The sequence below is a fragment of the Crocodylus siamensis genome, chromosome 5 (genome assembly GCF_052110815.1).
Source record: "Crocodylus siamensis isolate JL-2025a chromosome 5, ASM5211081v1, whole genome shotgun sequence".
NCBI lineage: Eukaryota > Metazoa > Chordata > Crocodylia > Crocodylidae > Crocodylus > Crocodylus siamensis.
The window spans coordinates 200,417,952-200,442,045 of NC_143399.1; the positions used below are offsets into that span (position 1 = coordinate 200,417,952).

The following is a 24,094-nucleotide window of genomic DNA, read 5'->3' on the forward strand; positions in this document are numbered from 1 at the left end:
CACCAGCACTCCTAGAGCAACGGGGTGGGGGCTGCACATAGGTTTGATTTAAGGACCTTGATTTGAATAAACCCCTCCCACCCCTCTTCCTCATTGGTTCCTCCCTTCACGATTGCATATGCACGAGGTAGCCAGGGGGAGGCTATTGGCTCCGGGGTCCCCCTTTCTCAGAGACTCGGCTCGGGGCGGGGGGGTGAGGAGGGGAGGTGTTTGCTTTTCTCCTTAGGACCGGCTCGCTTTGCAGCTCGGTGTCTGCCCCCCCGGCTCCCCTGAGCATCTCCCCCAGCCGGAACGAGCCCCCCGCCCCCGCCCCCGCCCCCGGGGGAAACAGCAACAAAAAAGTTTGCAACCCCCCCCTCCCCTCCAGCGCCGGCACCCCTCCCGGCGAGCCGCCGGCGCGGGGGCAGCGCGGGCCGGGGCCGCAGCGCGGGCGCCTCTGCCCGGCGGGCTCGAGGCGGAGGGGCAGCGGGGAGCCGGCCCCGGACTTCTCCGAGTGGCTCTTCTGGGGCCGCTGCCGCTGCAGGTAAAGGGGGCAGGGGTGCGGTGACGCGGGCTACCTTGCCTGGCTGGAGTGACATTGGTCCACCAGCTTTTGCTTTCCCGCCGCTGAAGACTACGGGCGGGAGGGAGATCGCCCGCGAGCTACGGCAGGGTTTGTTTCTCCCCTTTAAAAACCAACCCCCCGCAAAACCCAACCCGATACTCCCCGGCTCTCTTTTGCAATTGGGAGACAGGTTAGCGGGCTGGGGAAGGGGATCCGACGCCTGTTTCTTAATGCAATATGGCTGGTAAATAAAAACCCTGATTGCTAAGAGATCCGGGGCTGCGATTGCCGGAGCCTCGCTTCATACTTCCTCCCCAGTCCTGCCTCTCCCTTCACCTGCCGCAGAAACTCGGATTCACCCTCCTGCCAATGCACCAAGGCAGGCAGCGCCACTTGCCCCCCCCATTTTTTTTTTATTTTTTTTTGCAGGGGGGGGAAGTCGTCCCCATTGCTGCCCATGTCGAGCAGCCGGGGTGCTTCTCCCCTCATCAGCCCTTGCACAGCTGGTGCCAATATTAGCCTCTCTGCAAGCTGCATTGAAGTGGGAGATGCTGTGATGCCAGCCTCCCATGTGCAGTGGTTTTGGTCTGTGTGTACAGGAATCTTGTAGTTTCCTGGCGGCAGCGGCAGCGGCGGCAGCAGCAGCAGCAGCAGCAGCAAAAGCTTCTTCAGCTCTGGTGACTTCCAGGGAGCGGCATGTTAGGAAGGTGTGTGGATTTATTTGCTGTGTACGGACCGTCCCTCATTTTGTATCTCTGGACGAACTCCACTCCAGCCGGGTGGATTTCCACTGGTGAGAGGAGCGCTGTAGTTGGGGGAGGCTGGAATGATCTGGAGGCCTGCGTCCAGTTTTTGGGTCCCCCCCGACTACAAGAAGGATGTGGACAAATTGGAGAAAGTCCAGTGGAGGGCAACAAAACCGGTTCAGGGGCTGGGGGACAGGACTGGTGAGGGGAGACTGAGGGCACTGGGCTTATTTAGCCCGGAGGACAGAAGGCTGAAGGCGGGATTTAACAGCAGCCTTCAACTACCTGAAGTGGGGTTTGAAAGGATGCAGCTGGGCTGGTCTCAGTGGGGGCAGGTGACAGGGCAAGGAGCAATGGGCTCAAGCTGCAGCAAGGGAAGTTGAGGTTGGATATTAGGAAAAACTTTCTCAGTAGGAGGGTGGTAAAACAGTGGAGCAGGGTACCCAGAGAGGTGGTGGACTCTCCATCCGTGGAGATTTTAAAGGCCCGGCTAGACAAAGCCTTGGCTGGGGTGATCTAGCTGGGGATGCTTTGAGCGGGGGATTGGACTACTTGTGACCTCCTCAGGTCCCTTCCAGCCCTCATTTTCTGTGATTTTATGATCTGACCTTTGGCTTTGGGGTGGGATGTTATTGCAGATGATAAAATCAGGGGGAAGCGATTCCAAAGAGGGATTGTGGGTGCCCAGACAACATTTGAAGACCCCTCATTTCCTTGTGTACGGGTTGATTACAATGCATGTGTCGTCCCCTTACAGCCATCTGCAAAGTGATTGAAGCAGAGTTAACGTACATGCAAATGAGCATGCTGTTTGGGTACAACACTGTCTCCCTCCTGCATTGCTTTTATACAGCATAGGTTGGACAGAGCAGGGAACAGTCGATGGAGCCGATTTATCAAATGAATGTGAATCAGTCTTCACTCTGTATCACTGTCAACCAGAGCGGGAAGGTCAGTTCCTTAACCCGATTGAGGCATAGATACAGAGAAAGCAGGTTTTATAGGATTTCTGATTCCAATGATGCAAAAACCCATGGCTGGAAGCTCTGTCTCCCAGAAATTATCCAGGGGGTGGCAATAAATGACACCGTTCCATTATGACAAGGAACAGAAAACGTGTGATGACAGCACGTGGATTTGAAGCGTTTGTGTCTTAGGCATGGCTTAGCACAGTGGTTCTCAACCTTTTTAGAGTCAAGGCACCTCTTGCTAGGCTCAAGGCACCCTTTAGCTCAATTTTCTGCTTGCATTTTGACGGCAGAAAAATAATAGAGCGATTCTTCGTCCGGTACCAAGAACTCAGAAAGATCACAGCAAGTCAGAATATTTTTAATGCTATGAATTCCTGTTTGAAATCCATGGGTTTATATTGTGAAACCGGTTTGCATGCCTAACTTTGTGTAGCACCCTTAAAGGATCTCAAGGTGTGGGGCCCCAGTTGAGAATCACTGGCTTAGGGTTTGGGTTTTTTTTTTTTATAACATTTAATATTGCTCATTGCTGTAGTGACCCTATAAGTTCAAATACAGTCTGCTATTGCATTGACCATCACTTGCAACTTTAGTACAGTGTGGAGGTTCCTTTGGGGGTTGTCTGTTAATTAGAAGAAATGTTTCATACATGTGTGCAGTCATCAGAGAGATGGCTACTTGAAGAGATGAAATTGCTAGATCAACAGGGGCTTCTCTTGACGGAGCAGAAGGAGAACCAGCTAGTCCAGATAATTTTTCTTCCAACTCGCTAGCTGTGAGATACAAAATAATATAGAGCCGGTAATGGGTGTCAGTGCAACACTTGAAAGCCTACCTTCCCCTGGTATAGTTTAGATGCATATACTGAAGAGTGCAAACATCAAGAAAGGAGATGTGGTGTTGATGGTGCCACTGGGAGGAATTATTGGGTAGAATGAAATTAAACTAGGGGGAAAATGCATGGAGAATTGGAAGACAGCCTTTAAATGATGAGAGCCTGTTGATTATGGAGTAGTCTACTGGTCACCTTCAAACCATCATTCCTCTGCACTCTCTTGGTTTAGAGGTGCAGCATCCTGGAGGCACTCTTTTGGGGTTCATTTTCCGATGCCTATGTCTTTGCCTTTATTAATTTTTTTTTTTAATGAGCAGACAACTGTTATTAGTCATTTTAGTCTGAAGTCAAGTAGAAGACAGGGTAGCTATGCACCTTAGAGACCAACCAAAGTAGATAGGTGTATGTAGCACAAGCTTTTGTGAGCTGAAGTGCACTTCAGCAGATATTATGAAAAGCCTTTCACAGCACAGTCCATAAATGCAAATCTATCCTGCCTTTTCTTTTTTCGTTTCTTTTCATTTCCTTTCATTTCATTTTGTTTCTTTTCTTCTCTCTTCTCTCTTTCTCCCCCTCTGTCCCTCTTTTCCCCCCACCCCCCTCCTTCAGCTTGGACCCTTGTCCAAAAGCTAATTCCTTTGAATACAAAGGTTTGGAGCAATAAACTTCCGTTTGGGTGCTTAGAGCAAAAATGCTAATTGCTAAATTGGCACAAACTCATCCTAAAACCAGAACGATCTAAGTTAAGAAATACAGCGAGAGGAAAAAACATGTGCACAAACAAACCAGGGCCAAGAAAATCCAAGTTTGATTGATATACCACAATGTAAATCTTTGCTGAGATCTGAAAGTCTTGCTAGAATAAGAGATCTTATCGTTGCTACAGCTTCTAATCAGAAGTACGTTCAGTTGCCTAGATCCTAAGCAGCTGTAAACCAGCATAGCTCTGTTGAAGTCAGTGCAGTCCCTTGGATTTATACCACCCGAATATGTAGCCCCTAGTGATCATTGCTGTAAGTGTATCTCTCTGCCCTTCCTGACAGTGAAGAGCACTCGGTGGCTTATGCTTCCTTGTTTTTACACCCCCCACCTTTAATGTTTGCAAGCTAATACCATATTACCATTTTAGACACAGTTGTCCTCGCCGTTAAGGCTGATTCAGTGCCTGTTGCCCCCCACCCCCCCGGGATACTAGAATAAGCCTTCCTACGGGTGTAAATCAGGACTAACTCCACTAAAGGCAGTGAAGTCACAGCAGTGTGGGACTGTTTCTCCTTTTCCATAGCCCATTTCTATAATCGTCCTTTGCGTCAGCTTATAGATGAGCACCATAACATTACTGAGTAAGCCTAATACTCTGCATTTTTATATACCACACTGTTGCTTGATTATTTAATGAAGCCTAGCATCCCATCTTTCAGTCCCCTTCCTATTTAACATGCAGCCTGTGAAATACATCCTTTGAATCTGGGGAACAGGTGGTATTAGCCGCACACACTCCTTAATAGATGCCAGCATTCACTATCCTGTGAAGGCTGGCTGGAAAACTGAGACGCCATTCAGTTGCTGACAGCCAAAGTTGATGCAAAAAAATAGGAGAAAAATGCATGCGTTTTGGCAGATTGCTTTTTCTTTGCTTGGTCCTTATCTGAGCCGATGCAGTAACTGCAGTTTGTTGCTTTAGGGCATTTCCAGTGCTCCTGCCTGAACATTTTGCCACCAAAGGAAAAAATGGAAATCATGAAACCTTTCAGTGCGGGCCAGATTCTCAACCCATTACACATACAATATAATACTTTAAACAGTGCCTAGCCCCATATAAGTTGATGGAATTACTTGTGGAAGAAGACCATCAGAATTGGCCTGTGTCCATGGGTAATACTTCCAGGCTGCATTTCACGATTGGGGGTTGGATCATCCCATCTCCCCAAGGAAGAGGAAAAAATCCCAACATTTAAGACAAAAGGGCATTTCCCCTAATTAAATGTTGGAAATGAGCCTGCATCCATGAAGAGACGCAGTTAAATAACTCTTCCATTCTTATCTGCGCTGCTTCTACTAGTGCCCTACCTACTGGAGGTAGCTTAATACTGTCACCTTATCAGGGTGAACTAGTCACCCTAGCATCCAAGTTTATCTGTGTAGGAGCCAGATCAGAGCTTTGGTCAATCAGTGTAACAGCTGTATTACCATTTCTTTCCAAGGGCACCTTTTACACCCCTGTGGAAATGGATGTGATTTTTTTCCCCCCCATTTGAATCCTTTGTTATTTACGGTACATATGAGGGGATCCGAGCTGAAATGGGGCAGACCTTATTTTCATCTAGGATGTAGTTTTACAGTGTGTGAAAACCTCCGCTTCAAAAAACGATATAATAGTTGATGTAAAAAGCAACCTGAAGCAGTCAACAAAGCTAGGCTGGGTTCATTTAGCTAACTGGTTTAATTTAGAACAGAAATGTGAAGGACTCAAAAGATTCCACGGTCCGATTCTGACTTATGTATTTAAATTAGTAAAATGCCGGAAATATTAAGGATGTAGTTTCCCAGTGCTCCCATTCTCCTGCTTCTGACGTAAGCTTTTAAGATTTGGCGCTCTGGCGTTGAGACATTTTAGAAAGCGCCAGTCGCTGTAGTACTCGGATTCCATTTCGAGATGAAGGGTGCTCAGTTACTGTAAATGAATGGGTAATAGTAATTTGTTTACTATGGTTCATAGACCCTGGTACCTGGTGAGTGGAACTGATGGACACCAAGCAAATCCTCTTGTTATTATACAGTGAGTGTGTCTACACATGCATTAACGCACCGTTGTTACTGCACAATAAGTTTAGTACCTGTAATAACAGGTACTAACTCAATGCACAGTAACTGGCACTACTGTGCAGCAGCGCTGGTGCACGGTCTTTTAGTGACGCTAATGCACAGTAGACTAATTCTACTGTGCATTAGCGCATTAGCGCCGCTTTTGCTGTGATGTAACGCGCGGCAGAATTAGTCAACCGTGCATTTCACGGCTCGTGTAGACGTGCCTGCTGACTGGCAGTTATGAAATACAATGGATTGTAAAGGTCTTTACTACAGGGCCCACTTCTGCCATCCAGCTTTTCCCAGAAGCGTGCAAGTCTGCTAACTGTCCTATTGATTCCAGCTGGAGTTCTTCAGGAGGCAGGTTTTATATAGGCTGGGTAAGGCTGGGAGGCCAAGTTGGGCTGTGCTTAATCTAGGCTAGGACTGTGTCATTGTGCCCAAACCTGAGTGAGAGGAAGCATCTGAGTGCCTTGCTCCAGAGCTGCAATCTCGACCTGGTTGGTGCCCATGATAAAATTTCCATTGACTTCAGTGGGGTGAAGACTTTGCTCAAAGAAGAGCATCTGGAAACGTTATCTAGAAACACCCATGGCCATATTTTTTTCAAATGAAAATATTTACAAATGTACATATATTTAAAATTGATGCATTTACATGTATGTACATATTTGCCCAGCTTGCAACATAAGCACGTAGAAATTATTAATCACTTTACCATGAGACAAGCCATACAGTTTCCTATGAAAAGACTTTTGTTGCAAGTCCTACACTACAAAAACACCTTGGTTAGCTAATTAGTATGTTTTGCTGACGGTACATCCTATTCACAGGCTCCCTTAAAAGGAAATATTTGCTGAAATCCAAATAATAAATATATCCATATGGGTGATCTGTAGGTTAGAGCCAAGCTTTTGTGCTGGGATAACAAAGGCAATTCTTTATATTGTGTAAATTTATATGGCTATATGATTATTCTGAGGGCAGCTGTAAGATTTATGGTGTCCCTTAGCTGCTGATTTCATTTCTTTGAATGGTTGGGCATTTGCCGGTCAGGTGCTGTCACTTAACTTCCTGATGCCAGTTTGGGGTTTAAAAGGAGACATACAAGTCTCTGTATTAAAGCAGATTTAAGAGTGCACGATAGCAAACGTTAAATATTTATAACTTCTGTTGCAAAACCCATGTGAGGGCTTGGTTACAGCTGTCCTGGTGTTGTTCTCCTGTCTAGAGCACAGGAGAAACATCTCTGTATCACAGATAAGGCCCTTGGAGCCTTTCCAGGACCTTTGTAGACATCTCTTCTCCATCTTCTGTTGGAGCACAAGTGCCACGAGTGATTTAGCTCATAGGGTCAGATCTTAACTGAACTCCCAAGTGCCTCCACTTAGGCACCACAATGCCTCAAATGTAGGCACTTATTCCTGGGCCCTCACGTGTCCTATGCAGTGAAATGGGAGACCTAGGTGTCCCCCAGTGGTGACTGGGATCACCTGGTCACTCCCCAGAGAGGCACTTATTGCTAGGCAATGGGGGTGGTAGGCACGGAGGTGTGGATGAGCTTCTATCGCTTGGGTGTTTAGCTCAGGGCAGAAGGAGAAGGAAGTCCATCGTGTCAAGATCCAGATCGCTGAAACCAAAATGTCTAACGGAGTTCAGCATAAACCACAGTGCCTCTTCTTCACTCTCAAATGCGGGGCGGAAGAAATCTGCCTTTTTCCAATAACCTAAATGTTAAGGACACTTCATTAAATGGGAAAGCCGGGTTCTAGGCTGGGCTTGCTCTAGGAGATTCAAATCCACTTTTTTCCTCTCTCACTATGAGCTATGGACTAGGTTGGGCGAGAGACTGTGTCCATCCCTTTTGCTGCAACTGGCCCCCTGGGTGGCCAAGAGTGGATGGGGCTAGAAGAGAAAACGAGAAGTGTGACTTTGTAGCCCAAGGAGAATATCACTCCCCTGGGAGTGGGACATCTTGGTTTCTAGTCTCTGTAGCCAGGCCTGTGGATGCATTTAGCACCAGACAGGCAAAGAAATAGCTTTGACAGCAGTAGGGCTGGAAGGGACCTTGAGAAGTCATCTAGTCCATCGCCAGATGTCCCGATCTTGAGTGTCTAGTGAGCCTGCTTTAACAGGAGGGCCTGAGGATACCCATCCTGGCCCCTACTTCAGTGACTGAAGCATTTTACTGGATGTGGGTTTGGATCCTCTCAGCCTGAGCTGAGCCTGCTATAATCTAGGTCTCTCACTTCCTAGTCAGCTTCTCCAGCCACAAGGCCATTAGGCAAAAGGAGGGCACTGCCGTCTTCCTTGTTTTCTGTTGAGAGTCACTTGTGCTCTTGGCATCGCTCGCTTGCTCTGTATAATCTGGCCCTGCCTAAGGAATCATGGGCTACAGTAGAGTTTAGGAGCTTTCCGGATCTAAATGAATCCGCAACAGAGCTGAAGTGGGAAGGAGGTCCTCTGCCCCCTGGTCTAAATCACTTCTGCCCAGTTTACATGCCAAAGTCTAAGAACCCCTTTCAGGCCAAAACAGAGGTGACTTATGAATCCGGGCAGTTTTGCAGCCGCTCTGCAGGGTGGATTTGGGACCCACCTTGTGACTGAGGCACCTCAATTCGACCAGGATCCTATTTAGGCATCTTGGAGGATTTATGTACGATCTGACCGATAATGACTGCTACGGCTCTGAGTTGTCACCAGCGGCCAGAGGATTGAGTTCTGCAAGGCACATTCATTTATATGAGATGCATGAAGTTTGACAGTTTGGGGATAGTGCATGCGAGAGGATGCATTCGTTAGCCGAGGTGAGCGTGTGCAGTGGGGGAAGAGCCGGGATAAACTTCATTTGCGGGAACCGTGGCACGTGCCTGCGGAGGAGAGAGCAGCGTGCTGCCCAGGCTCTCGTTAGGCGTACTGAAACTGCTCCCTTACACAACTCAGGGCCCTCGACAACCATGATCTACCTACCTCTTTGCTTTTTTTCTCTCATGTTTTACACTTATCCCAGTTTTCACCCCAAACCACTTACCTTGTTTGGGCCTGTCCCATTTTATCTTTCTGCTGGATGGCTGCTGACTGTTTTCCTTCTATTGGGCAGCTTCCTCACAGCATCATCACTATGTCCGATTCAGGCGAGGATGCTGCTGTGATACACGGAGTACGGAAATGCTCAAAGAGGAGCAGTTCGGTACCTAAATTCCTTTGAAAATCTGAGATCTGATCCCGTGCTTTAACTACTAGGGAATCCTTCCTATCATCCTTCTTGTTCCTTTCCTCTTATTCTTGACATGCAGCCTTGCCCTCCACGTGGGTATGAGCCTGCGTTTTGGCACAGACATTAAAGCTAACTTTTACAGAGATTGTGTGTGTGAGAGCCTTTTCGAACATGGAGCCTATCTCTGACAATGACCATGTAGAAAATGTATCTGCCTTTGCCCTCCAAGCACTAGAAGAGTGAGGGCTGCTTATACTTAGGGTAACAATATGCTTTAGTTTGGCTGGGACAATCCCGGATATTGGAGGCCGGACTGGGCCACCCAGTGATAATTAAAATGAGCATCCCGGATGCGGGGCAGAGAGGCAGAGCAGCACAAGCTGTGAAATAGGAAGCCCTAGCAGGCAGCAGAATTGCCCCAAAATAGGTTAGCTTGATTATTGGAATGACCATTAAAAAGGGGAAATGATTGTTAACATGACCTGCGGTAAAGAACAATGGGTCATTAATGGCTTATTGATTCACTTAGCTGCCTAAATAGTAATACCAGAGCTCTACCATGCCAACCCACCCCTGCCCCTGCCTGCAGCAGTGCCACTGACTTGAGAGCAGGTGGGAAGGGGGTGGCGGGCAGTGTCCCGGATTTCACGTTGTCCCATGTGGTCACCCTACTTATGCTGGATGAGCTCAGAAATTGTTTGTAAAGTTTTTTTTAATTGGACTGCTCCTGTTACAGTCACCATGCATATTGCTCTGCTGGCCTGTCCTGGTCTCTTAAAATGAGCCTCTGGCCAGGTCTCCAGGTTGAGGCTGTCCCCAGTCCTGTAGTAAAGTAACTCCCCTGTCAAACGGGCTCTCCGTCAGCAGGTACTAACTGCATTGACCTCAGCAGCTGACTTGGTTCACTGACTTAGCACATAGAAAAGTAGGCCTGGCAGGGCCCTCCTGGGCCACTCAATTCAGACTCCTGGTATTACAAGCAGCCAAAATACAGAAGCGCCCAAGGACTTCCCAGGGTTGGATTCCTCACCTCTCTGTAGAGACAAAGGCTTGCAAAGTAATGGGATGAAAGCCTTGGCAAACAGTGGAGAGGCCCTGTCCTTTGAATTAAAAGCCGCAGCGGAGGGTAGAGTGGGTCTTCCTTAAATCGGCAACCTAGCGTGAATTAAACTGGTTGCAAACCACTTGGATACACATGATTTGAGTTCTACTGAATGTGCCCTGTCCTCCACCTTATGCCCATCAGAGCTGCACAATTCACTTCCCTGCTTAACACAACGCGGGTCTCAATGTTTGACTTGGTGTTTAAATTGTAGCAGTCCCTCGTTATCTCGGTGCCCATTAAGTACATGATTCTTGAGCTCCACAGTCAACTTTTACAAATGATTATATTCTTTTGAATTGCATCATGGGCAAAACCGATTAAAATCTGTCATTTTCAAAGCGGGCTGGAGCTGGCTGGGTCCTGTCCATTTTGAGGCTGCTATTACAGGCAAGAACTGATATAAGAAATAAGGTAGGGAGCCTTAATGTGGTTTGAAAGCCTGAGTTGCAGGGCTGGGCCTGTAGTTGAGGAGCATTGCTGACATTGAGTTCAGGCATGCGCAAAGTCCTAGAAAGCTATAACCTTTTTTTTTTTTTTAAAATAACTCCAGAGACTATGCACTTAAATGGCATGTGTTGTACTCCTAGTGAAAGAGGTGTCAAACGCCATCCTAAAATTGAGGGGTTTTTTTTCCTTCCACTACTCCTATAAGAAGGCTGTTCATAAAGACTGTCCCCTCCTTTTATGATTAGAAATCTTGTTCCAATATCTGGCCTGAATTTATTTATGACCAGTTTCCAGCAACTTGTTCTGCTGTCAACATTGGCTTTAACTTAGGTATGAGCAGATGAACTGCTTAAGAGGCTGGGACTTGACTGCCTATGTGAATCCTTTTATCCTGTGGTAGTTGAAAGCTAAACCATGCTAACTTTCATCTGCTGCAAGATAAGAGTGTGCACAGTACCCTTTTGCCTTGTAGTAGCCAGTTCACCTGCTTGCACTGTTAAATAGCTCTTTCTTTCTGTGCTGTTTATTCTCTCCCTGTATTTATAGGCAGCAATCCTATCTCCATTCGGCTTTGCTTTTCCTAGGCTGAACGAGCCAAACCATTGTAATCTCCTCCCAGAGAGCAGGCTCTACAGTCGATCGATTATCCTCAGAGCCAGTCTCTGTATATATTTCCATTTGAATTAATGCTTCTTGAACACGGGTGACCAGAATGGCATGCATCATTCCAGCTGAGGTCTCGCCAGGGTGTCTTATCACGGCATGCTTCCCTAACTTAACTAGAAATGCTTTGCCCAATATAGTCTACAGCAGTCATTCTTAAGCAGGCTGCCATGGCAGTGGTATCTAGCGACCAGAGTGGTCTGTATTCAGAATAAATCATTTCAGAGAAATAGATTACAAACCAATGAACTGCTCTATACAGAGGCCTGTGTCCCTGTGCCATACATACTGTGCCTCGGATGATAACCTTGTAGATGCAACTTCTCCCCAACACAACCAGCCTCTCTTCCTGGACAGTTCTTGCAAACCGTACAATGGTCTCTTTCCTAAGGTAACATTTTAACTGTTCTCTCTCCTTTTCATTTATAGCTTCTTACTTGTTCCAAAAAAAGAAAAGGGGTGGGGGGTGAGCATCTTTTTGGGAGACAGGATGTAGGCTTTAAAGCCAAAAGTCTTCCCTTAAAAAAAAAAAATTGTCAGGATGTTCTTATCTGGTGAAGGCAGGGTGTATTTGCATCTTACAGGTTAATTAAATTGGGGATAGCATAGCATAAACTTTCATAAGCAGTAGTTTACTTCATCAGATGCTGGGAAGGGGACTGCAGGAAGCAGCTTTGAAATGGAAAGCAATGATTAGGATACAGAGAGTAGGGAAGGGGCTGGGGGAGAGAAAAGAGGGGGCACTGCTGATAAAGGCAAGTTGGGTAAGAGGGAGATAAAGCAGTTAATCCATGGAGGTTTATAAAACCTAATCCAGATAATGGGATAAGATTCCATAGGCTTGATTTATCTGGTGAGCTATTGTCCAGCCTTCATACTTGTTCTTCCCACACCTCCCATTACGTTCAAACAGTAGAGGTGTATAGTGACCATTCCCCTGCCTACCAACGGACCCTGTAAATTAAACCTTTATAAGCAGGTTACATATCATTACTCTTAAATTGTAACATAGCAGCTTCCTTTCCATCTCAGTGTCATTATGTAATAGGGCAGTCTATCCCACTGTACGTGGCACTAAGTCTAGCACTTACTCCAATCTATACATCACCACTGGAAATCAACAATTCCCTCCCAATCAATAGTTATTAGTAACCCACATGTGGATAAATAGGATGTGAATATAGCAAAGCGGTGGCTGGACCACAGCATATCAGCCGGAGCATTTTCTGTTACGTGGCTGTTGCATTAAGAGGCAAAACATGGCGACCTGCTGCGTTCCTCTGAATCGAGCTGAGTGCCATTGTTTTGCTCTGCAAGCAGGGATGTCCCCGCCTGTAGTCCATTAGATTCAGTGATATGCTCACCAAAATCTTGTCCGTGCTTCATCAGGTAAAAGACGACTCCAGATCAAAACTCCCAGGCAATCCTAACACATGCATGTATAAATGCTGGCATTCATTTTTCCAATAACCCTGCTTCACTACATCAGTGGTGTTAATTTATTTATTTGTGGGTGCTTAGTATTTTTTCCCCGTGTAATCTGAATATAACCAAATAATGTCAAGGCATATTGGTCCATCTGTCCTAGGTAATTTAGGTGGCCCTTCCTAGTATATTATAAAGCACACACTTTAGCTCCACAGTACTTGTATGAGGAAGAAACGTTCCACTGTCCCAATTTAGGGAAGAGAGAGAGGAATAGAAATAGAGTTATAGAGGAGAGACTTGAATCAATGCTTCTGAAATCCAAAGTTAGCACCTTTGCCACTAATCCCCGCCCTCGTTTCTAATGCTTTTCTTTCCTAGGTAGGAACATATAAGGCTTTCATTTTCAAAGCTGTCTAATGATTTTGCATGTCCAATTTGAAACTCTTTACAGTGCTCTCGGCTCCAGAAGGGACTCATCAACCAACCCTTGAAAAGCAGGACCTTGCAACGCGTTTCCCATTAGGAACCTAAAATCACTGGATGGTGTTGATGGTTTTAAATGCTGACTTGTACCACTGAACCTGCGGTCCTTGATAAGGATGTATTGGGGTGTGTACTACGGGTGCGCAAAGTGGGCCCTATTCAATTCAGATTTGGATTTGGCCCCAATCAGGGACAGTGATTCAATTCGTTGATTTGGATCACTGTCCCCGATTCAGTTCAGTTGAATCTGAAGATTTGATGCTGATTTGGAGAATCAGCAATTCAGATGCAGACACAGCTTTAAAAGTTTTTTCTACATACCTTGCTGTCATGAATGGTGCAATGCTGGGGTGGCTGGAGCATCCCACAGGATTGCAGGGGGCTCTCCATGTGCTTGGCAGCAAGGCCAGAAGTGGACTGAGAGGGTGTGTGTGGGGGGGCCCCCAGCACGCTCCTTGGCTGGCCCACTTCTGAGTCTACTGCCGAGCGTGCTGGGGAGCCCCCCCATGCTCCTGTGGGACACTCCATGCACCCCAGCACTGCAGCAATCACGAGCCCCTGCTACCTAGAGGTACGTAGAAAAAAAAAACATCATCATCTAAAGCGGTGTCTAGGGCCGAATCTCCGCATCTTTCCAAATCGATTCAGATGGTTCCAATTTGTTTCGGAGAGATTCAAGGGTCTCCCGATTTGATTCAGATTTGGAGATTCGGCCACCAAATCGGGCCGAAGCTCCGTCAAATCAAGTCAGGGACCGAAGCTTCGCACGGCCCTGGTGTGTACTGCAATAGAGGCAACAAAGATAAAGAAGCAAGGTTCATAAATGGATGAGCTTGGGTCACTCTTAAATGTCCTTGGCAGTTTTATTGTTCTGCTTTACTTATTGATATCCACCGTTCCACAACAAAATGCATTTGAGACTGTCTCCATTTTAATAGCTGCCAAACAGTAGTGCTATTTCTGGGCTAGAGACGAGAACTTATTCTCAACCTCATCACCTGAAGCTGCTTATATGAGTGCTACACATTATACCCATGATGCCATGCTTCACTCCAAATTCTTTCCTTGGCAGGATCAAGAAGGGTAAGGCAAACAATAGAGACAAGAGAGGAGAAAAGAATGCCGTTCTAAAATGTCGAAAATCATATGAATATGATCAACATCTTATGATGTTGTCCAGCTCTATAGAGACATGATTTTTTTCTGGTGTCGTATTCTGTCCACTTGTTCTCAGCTTCTGTTTCCTTCTTTTCACATCTTAATATACAATGCCAGAGCTGAGGGGGGAAAATAGCTGGCTGTGATTTGTTTTCTCAGGAAGGAGAAGATATTTCATAGAAGTGATTTGTTTTTGAACAGTCACCCCACCCTGATCTGCTAATAATCAATGAATCGCATCAGTAGTTTTCTGGCTTGCTCCACCAAACACTTTCTGGCTTGCTCCGTCCAACACTAGATATATTGATTTGCCTTTGTGCAAAGAAGTCCAACTAAAACTTTCATTTTGTGGATGAGGCATTCAACACCATTCTGGACGCTGTCCTGAAATTACCGTTCACTGCTGTCCCTTGGTTTGTGTTTTCCTGCGGCATTTTCACTTTGTGTTCAATGGGATACAACCCGTCTTTTCCAACGTCATGATTCTGGGCAGTCTTTAGAAGAACATGATTGATTTTCAAGCCTGTGCTTACAAAAGGCTTGGAACAATTCCACAATTATTTCTTCATCTCCTAAGCCATGAATGCAGGTAGCAATTGCACGGTTGTCGAGAAACGTCACGATTGTTGCATCTCATCCTTTCTGAGCTGCTGCAGCTTCAACTGGAGCTGACTTTGGATTGTTATTGTACGTCTCGGCAGTTATTCCATCAATGTTTGCTGACATTTTTGAAGCAGACCTCTTCATTAGCCACTCCAGACCTCTTCATTAGCCACTCCGTGTAGCTTATTTTCTGTAATTTCTATAGACCCTACAGGTTCTCATTGACCTCAGGTCCCCATTGGTTTTGGGGTGACACACAGATAGTCAGTGACAGCTGGAGAACTTGAAATCTGAACAGGAAATATGTACAACACAATGCCAATTAAATCCTTTCAACTCCCTGCCCCCCCCTTTTTTTTAAATTTAATTTTATTTATTTATTTTTTTCACAGCTGGGAAAATGAGGCACCAAGAGATTAGCTGATTTACCTAAGGATACAAAGGAAGGCTCAGAATTGAGCTCAAATGCCCTGTGCCCCTGTCCCAAATCATGGCTACCAAGCCAGCCTCCCTCTTTCCACAGCAGACGCGCCATCAAATATATATTTATAAAGTTCCAGAATAGGAGTTGCGCATTTGAGTATAAGCAAATAAGAAGATCAAAATATTTGCTTTGAAAAAAATTGATAAAGCTATTAGCAAATACTTAGGATTTCTCCCAACGGGTTTTTATGCATGTTGTCACTGTCATCATTGTGATTAAACTGACAGTTAGCAAGAAGCTGGCTTTGGATTGCACTCAAATGCGGAGATCTTCGTGTGCTGTGAAAACCAATGTGCCACTTTCAAACATTTTTCAATTACTAATTTTTGCTATGTGGGTTGGGTTTTTTTGCTCTCATGATGCACAGTGATGAAGAACCGTGTTGTCTTTTCAAGGTAAAAAATAAAATCCCCCATCGTGTTGAGGAGCCTTTGTTTCAATAGGCGGCGTTTTACAGACGGTGCATGTGCTCAGCTTCCTCCTGATGCTGAAGCGTAATTAGATGAATGTGCAACAAGGAAGCCAAAACATATATACACTTTTACAGCGGTGCTGTGGCTTTAATCTGGAAGAATCTCATTTCCAGCTGAGTTACCTGATATATAAACCTTATCATTACAAATGTACGGAGAGTCTTATGTGAACTTTGCTTAGACTGTCTAGTTACCCCTTTTTGTCACTGGAAGGCAGTTTCTCCAATGCCAGCAATAAGACCTTAATCCATATCATACTAAAAACAGTGGTGCTTTTTCCAGCTGATTTCAGTGACTTGTATCATCTTTGGGTGAACTCCTGGCCCTGCTGACTTTAATAGAAAAATGTCCCTTGACTTGAGTAAGGTCAGGGTTTTATCCTTGCTTTCCACTTTTGACCGTGTCACCATAACCCGATTATCCTTAGTGAGGCTGTTCATCAGATGGTTACTCTAACTCTTGTGCAATAATGTCCCTTGAAGCACAGAATCAGAGAAAATGAGGGTAGGGAGGGACCTCCAGAGGTCATTTACTCCAGGCCCCTGCTCAAAGCAGGACCTTCCCAAACTAGATCATCCCAGCCAGAGCTCTGTCAAGCTGGAATTTAAAAGCCTCCAAGGATGCAGCTTCCACCACTTCTCTGGGTAACCTGTTCCAGTGCTTTACTACCCTCCTGGTGAGAGAGTTTTTCCTAATATCCAACCTAAACCTCCCATTCTGCAACTTGAGACTATTGCTCCTTGTTCCGTCATCTGTCACCACTGGGAACAGTGAGAAAGTGCTGTGACTGAAGTCCCTCCAACTCCTTTTCAAATTTGAACTATTACTCGTAGCATAACCCGAGTCTGAGTTTAAACCGCAGCATAGGGCTTGCTTCACGTGTTAAAAACACCCCTGCACCTATAGGTGAATTTATAATTTAACTTCCTAAGAAAATACAGAGAGATTTTACAGATGGGGAACTAGGAAAAAAAAAAAAAAAAAAGTCAGCAGGGCCAAGATTTCACCCAAAGCTGTTAAAAGGAAGACAGCTTAGGTGATTTACCAAAAGCCATGCAGGAAGACTGTCTGGGCCAGGAATTTAAATGCAGATTGCACAGTTTACGGTAGGGTCCTAAATTTTTGTATTTCATCTTTTGGTGTAGTATTCCAGTAACATCTAGTGTTTTCCTCTTACATTGAAGATAGACTCTTTATGCCACTGATTCTATAAGATCTTTAAGATTTAAATAGTGGGGTACAAAGCAGCAGAAATCCAGTCATCCCTAGTAGTCCATTAGAATAAAGTGTTTAAGGCACTCCAGTTTCTATAACTGATTTCTCACAAAGGGATAGTTTGCCTAGCATCTTGTCCAGCTGCCTTTGGCTCCCCAGTCCAGGTGACCAAGGAGCTTTTGGTTAGTCTGGAACAAAGCTCAAATCCATGCCTCCGGAACTGTGGAAAAATCACTGTAAATAATTAAAAAAGAATAAATTCACTAATCTCAGCCAGGAAATGACAGAGTGTACCAACACAACATGTTAATTGTGGTCCTGATATTTTTGACGGGCGGCTGCAGCTCTATCTTATTTAAGGTCCCTCTGAGTGCACCCCTTTGTGTGTGAGGTCTTTTTACCACTTGTGGGGTAGAAACTAGGGCTGTGTGAAGCTTTAGGTGGTGGTTAGATTTGGAAGAGATTTGGCCCAATTCGTTGGCCGAATCTCCAAATCCAAATCTAAATCAGGGGACCAATTAAAAGGTCCGAATCGATTCAAAGCTCTCTGAATCTTTGGAAAAGGATTCAGATTTCTGATGATTCGGGCAGTCCCCAGTGGCTGCAGCAGAAAGCTGCAGCTGGACTCAGAACTGGTTAGCAGCAGGGATGGGGGAGGTGGGGCTGGGGGAGGGCAGAGGAGACTATGGGGGGACTTCCACCTGCTCCCCCAGCCCCCTGTGCCTGCTCCACCCATCTCAGCTCCCAGTGTTTTAAAGAAAAACCCCAGGTGCTCACCAGGTGCTGCTGGGTGTGTGTGGGGGTGATCCCTGCTGCCCTCCACTGCATGGGGGAGCTCTGCATGAGCCTCCGACCCACCCACTCCCCCAGCCCCACCCTGGACCAGCTCTGGTCCTTTAAGAAAAATAGAGAAAAGTCCTAGGACTCACCACTCCTGAAGCAGCCTTGAGGCTTCAGGGGGCTCATGGAAGAGCCCCCCCATGCAATGCAGGGCAGCAGGGATCTTCCCCCCACCCGGCAACACCCATTGATTCGGGGCTTTTTTTTAACTATTGTCAGGAGCTAGGGTGGGTGAGGCAGCCATTGCCAGGATGGGCCTGGCAGATTCAGAGATTTGGACAAATTGATTCGGGACAGTGATTCAAATCATCTAATTGAATCCTTGCCCCCTGAATAAGCCAAATCTGAATCCAATGCAAATACTAGCCACTTTGCACAGGCCTAGTAGAAACCCACAGTATGGCTGGCCAGTAGGGAGTGCTCCTGCATCAAGTCACCCACTTTACTGCACCCGACCACTTTCTGGGCTCTGAGTGCCTCCCTGGGGGTGCCTCACATCTGGCCAACTCACTTTCTGGAGCACACCCACAAGTCTGGGGGTAATACCGCCACCACTCAGAGTCTGGACCGATTTTGGACCTGCGGCCTCTGGGAAACATAGGCCTAGTAGTCCTTGCAGATACTTGACCCACTGTAAGAACTTGGGGTGCTTCCCTCAGTCTGAAGCACAAAGAGTGCTCTCCCTTAGTCAGCTGAACCAAGGGGACCCCAGGGCATAATTTAGACCCTCTCCCAACAAGTCTCCCAAGCTAGGTACAAAGGAAAATGTTATTGGTTACAAGGAGTAGGTTTGGAGTAGGATACAGGGTAGAACAATATCAGAGAAATACCTTACAGCAAACAGTGGCATGGTAGCCTTTGATTACACATATGTGTTACAGCAAGCTATATATCTAGTTATATCTCAGGTAGCTTACTCACAAGTATCATCCAGAGGCAAGTGAAAAGTCCCTCTGGAGGCAAGCAGTTCATTGGTGATGAGTTTCAAGAGAGAGAACAAGTTTCAGATGGTCCAGCTTGCCTGAAAATTCTCATCATAGCTACCTCCTCCTATTCCTGGGCAGTCCTTAACTTATATAGACCTTATGACTTCATTTACCAGATCCAGTGAAGGCTAGCAACTGTTGGCTGTTAGTTAACCAATTTGAAATGCATCACTGGTTGCCAGGTAGATTGGCAGGGTCCCTAGCCCCCTCTCATTACTTAGAACAATAGGGACTTTAAGCCCCCACCCAGGTGTGTGAGGCCAGTCATGTAGGCAGAGGGAGCAGGTTTCCCCATTCCCTCAGGAATGTATCCAGCTCAGGTTACAACTCAGGGTTACCTGAAGCCTGTGGGGCCAGACATGCCTTACCTGTGCAGTAACCATGGGAACCAAATTGCCAGATAGCAGAGTTTGGGGGGAGACAGAGATGGTATTCTGCCACAGGCAGGCTGCATCTCTGTCTTATTTGAGGTTCCTCTGAGTGCACTCCTTCTTGGTTAGGTCTTTTTACCACCTGTGGAGTAGAAATCCACAGTTTCCTAACTAAGATTGAGCCTTGGACTATGGTACTTGTGTATAAACATTCTTACCCAGGGGCTAGGGACAGAAGTTACACATAAACCAGTATAAGTGATCAGAACCTGGTTCAAATCTGTAACGCAACAGAAGTTCAGTGCTCATAAACCGCTTTCAAAATGGCCAAAACCTGTTTATGATAAACCTGAATGTAATGTCAGACTGAGCCAATTAAGCCTTAATTGGTTTATTAAACTTTTCCAGTTTTAAGCTGTCTGTTCCAGCCCAGCAGGGAGGCATGCTCTGGCAGCCTCCTCCCCACAGCTTCTGTCCTGGGTCACTGCAGGCACGGGGCTGCATTTTCAGAATCAAAAGTGAATGTCTGTTCATTTGCTTTTTGGTTCAATCTACACAGTTTAGACTAACCTGTGAAGATTGAATTGATTCAGCCTCAGGCTTTTTGACTGTTTGTACTTAGCCAGGAAATCTGATGGAATATGAACACCTGCAGCCTTGATAGGGCTTGTTTTAGCAGTAAGCACTGGGACTTTTTTTTAAGGATCTATCTATATGAATGCTTTTTTTTTTTTAATCTAGCGGCTTAACCATCAGTGGCAGGGCACTGTTTGTGCCTGCCACTTTAAGGGCCCAGCCAAGCGGCCAGCAGGTGCTTGATTGTGGCAGCCATTTTAGATCTCTGGCTGCCTATATAAACAGATCAGTTCACTACTAGCAGGTCAGGCAATAACATCTCCTGGTGGTAAGGGTAGGAGCTGTATAGGATGGCTAGGAGGCTCCTGGGCGTGACCTAAAACTGCACTCTGCTGGGAGTGGGTGGCCTGGTGGGGCTCTCAGTAGTGCAGGAGCCCCCAGGAAATGCCAGGCCAGTTACCACCCTGGTGAAAGGTGGGTCAGGGCACCTTAATAACCCAGCTCCTGCAACTGGGTGAGTCACCTGCTAGTAGGAGCCAGAAGGCAGACCCAAGAGAGTGAGGGGGCTAGTGGCAGAGGCCTGATGTATAGTACCCTCAACTGGTCAATGCTGGGGCTAGGACCAGAAAGGTCAAAAAGGCTGGGGGCCCACTGCAAGGGATGCCCAGAGCGAGACTCTCATTTGTGAGGGAATGATGCATATAATTGTGACCTTGCCATGAGGAATCGGATCCAATTCAATAGCTAACAAATGCATCTGTTGGCAGATTTGGGTCACTGCCCTTCTTGATTACAGGGTTTTTGGTTGTAGCTGTGTTGGTCTAAGGACAGAGGCAGGCAAGGTTCTTGGTTTAATAAAAGATATCACATCTACCCCAATTGAGGAGTTTGAATAAAGTTCTTTGCAAGCTTTCAGGCACAAGTACCCTCCTTTAGGCATAGGGAGATGGCACTTGTGCCAAAAAGCTTGCAGAGAACTTTGGTTGAACGACTCATTTGATTTAATAAAAGTTATTACATCTACCCAAAGAACCTTGCCAACCTTCTTGATTGCATTCAGGTTGGCTACTAATAGGAGACAATTGGTTTCTGCATATGAATTTTCTGAGGTTCTTATTTTTATCTTGCCCCTATACCTTGCAGCCTACCTGCCTGGTTTTCAACTTGGAGGGGGGGGGCATGTGCCCTAGCAGTCAGCAACTAGGGGGGTGGGGGTGGCTACCTGCCCATTGCCTAATCGGGGAGCACAGCCTGACGGGGTGCATCGGTGCTTTCAGACGGTGCACATGCACCCCCTATGCATCGTGCCTGTGTGTGTTTGATTATACTGAACTACGTGCATGTGTGTATTGTAGGCCGGTTTGGAATGGCTGTAGATTAACATAATCCATTTTGATTGCCTTTTTTGCCCCTTTTCTGTGAATCCACTCCTGATGTTAGCTGGCTGTAAGTCTTGCTGCTTCTAGCCTTCTTCTCTTCTAGTTATTTCCACACAGTGTGGGAGGCGGTGGGGATACTCACAGTACAAAGGCAGAAGCTGGCTGGCTGAATCACTGGATGTTGCACTTTGTTTCTGGGCTGTCTGGTGGTCACTTTTTTTTTTTTATTATTTTTTCCCCCTTCTGATGGATAGAGAGGTGCAGTGTGGGCTGGATCCAGTTTGGACTGACTTCCTTTGGTTTTTTGAACTTCTCAGACTAGGAAGCTATGTAATAGGCAGCAGGTACCTTTTTCAGGGGCCAGACTTCTTAATCAGTTTGTGACTATGAAAAGGAAAGATCCAGGTACTTCATTCCCTTATGCCTTGCCCACCAAAAGATGGGGCCCCAAGAACTGGTCACGTCTACATGGAAATGAGCTGTACTTGTGAAGATGTGCAGTGGTGAGTACATTCCTCTTGTATAGGGCATGCCTGTTGGCCCACTGCATTTCAGTGAGATGCATCACTAATGGAGTCCTTGTAGCTGAAAGTGGATATATGAGAGCCAAACAGTGCTATGTCCCATTGTTACAGGAAAAGAATGCTGTAGGCAGATGCCACAACACACAAGTATAGGCTTAAAATAATGAACTAACTGCCTTTTCTCTACTTCCATAATTTCTCTAGACTTGTACCTTTTTTTTTTTTTTTTTTTTTTTTACATTGGCAAAATGCCTAGGCTCCACACTTCCTCCATGTCTTGATCTGATGCAGCTGTAAGTTGGTTATATGACTTCCAGGTGCCTTGGCTTTATGCCTAACTTTCTGGATAGTATGTCCAGATCATGGGGTTTCTCCCGACTGTAGTTTGTGCATGCTAAAATGAAGCAAGGCCTCTGCTGAAAATAGCAGACAGACTCCTCCCTAGGTGGGCAATAAACAGATTCTGTGAACAGCTGAGAGAAATGTCGGACGAGAGGGTTGGCTGGTTGTCAGAGAGTCTGTATACCCAACTTGTGGATCTCTAGGCAATGGTTTCCTTAGTGACAATAGCTACACGAAAGGTTTCAACTTAATTTCTCATGTCTCTTTTTTTTTTAGTGGCTTGCATGACATGTATTCAGGAGGCAAGGGATGCCCCGGATATGTCCCAAAAGGAAATTTCTTCCTCCTCCTCCTTTCTTCTCTCGTTCTCGGAGACACCCAAGATATCTTGTTTATTGCTGGACTACATCTTACTTAATGTTGCCAGTATTTCTCACAGGTGCCTGAAATATGGAAGATAAGGCCGAATTCGGCGAAGTGTTAAACACCTCCTTGTAATGGGAGTGGGAATGGAGAGTTTCCATTTCTCTAAGAAGGTGCCTAGTGACTAGCGAGGCTATGATGGATAAAATAGCAAAATGAGCTGGACATAGAATAATTTTAAAAACTGACTCAATATAGTTAGGTAGCTAGACTTAATGCCATACCCAACTTCATGCTATACTTGATGCTATACCCAAGGAAGAACTGAGTTCACAGATAACTAATTCTTTTGATGGGCTCAAGGTTTCAAATTATTCACAGACTGAAAGACGATTGCTCAATAATAAAAACATTTTTGCATGGATTATATTCTGTAATGAAAAATACCAGGATTTGCTGAAGAAATTATTAAGAGTGAATAACTGTTCCCTTTTCTGCTGAGGGAGGGTCCTGATCACATTCCCATGTTATAGCTTTGATTTCAGTGAAAACAGATTGTGATCAAATCAGTATAGGGACTGTCCTTTGGCAGGTGCACCCTTGAGAGCTTCGGGAACAGGGAAATGGAAGAAATGGTAGAGAAACAAAAGCCATATTCGTTTTGTCAGAAATAGGTTACTGGAAGCAAAGTTGAGAGATTCTGAGAAACAACATGAGATTTTTTTGTTTTTTTTTTGGGGTGATCTTTTCATTAAAAAAAGATTTGCAAATGCTTCAGTGGCTTGCAGCCGGGGAGGACAAACCTGTCTTTAGGAAAATAAACAGTGAAACACGAAACAAGATTAGAAGTTATGATTTTAAATTAAGGGTTCCTGTTTGCTGATTTAAATTATGATTAAAATTAGTCCTTTTAATCGCATTGATTTAACCAATCCACTCAACTAACAAGGAAACAAGACTTTTAAAAATCAAATGTTGCCTTTTGCTCACTCGCATTGAGATGCAAATATTTTGGACACGTTTTCAAGCTGTCCTCGACCAGCGAGCAATTATTTTGCTTTAGTGGAACTACTTCTGTAAGTAAGTGCTCATCAATTGGAAAAATCACTCCCAGGCTGGACTGTAATGTTTATGCTGGTATCAGAAAGCAGATCCAGAGAGAGCTGATTAAACCCTGAAATGCACACGTGATAAAACTCCAGGTCAAAGACCGTGCGATGCATGTATATTTTACATTAAACCACTCAGCAGTGTCTAAGAAAATGAAAGCAATTTCTCTTCCCGTCAGCCTTCCAGGCTCTAGCATGGATGAATGTGTCAGAGCTGAATACAAAATTAGGAATTAAAACCTTTACTGGATTAAATCACATGGGATGCAAGATGCGTTGATTAAAGGTCTAAAATAAAAGTGCGTGAAATTAAACTGACAATGTACATAATAATATATATGTATAGAGAGACTCATTCACAACAGAAATAGCAAGAGGATTTTCTGCAGGATTTTACCGGGAGAGCTTGTTTTTCATAGTAAGG

The 24,094-nt window shown here is 45.5% G+C and overlaps 1 protein-coding gene across 4 annotated transcripts in view; it reads left to right on the forward strand.

Moving 5' to 3' along the window:
* The first annotated feature begins 211 nt into the window (after positions 1-211).
* The window catches only part of ADCYAP1R1 (ADCYAP receptor type I), a 201,710-nt gene continuing 177,827 nt past the window's right edge, over positions 212-24,094 (forward strand). For all 4 annotated transcript variants that reach the window (XM_090047840.1, XM_090047841.1, XM_090047842.1 and 1 more), the window contains exon 1: positions 212-523. The gene's annotated coding sequence lies outside the window, so the exon portion shown is untranslated. The remainder of the gene's footprint in view (positions 524-24,094) is intronic.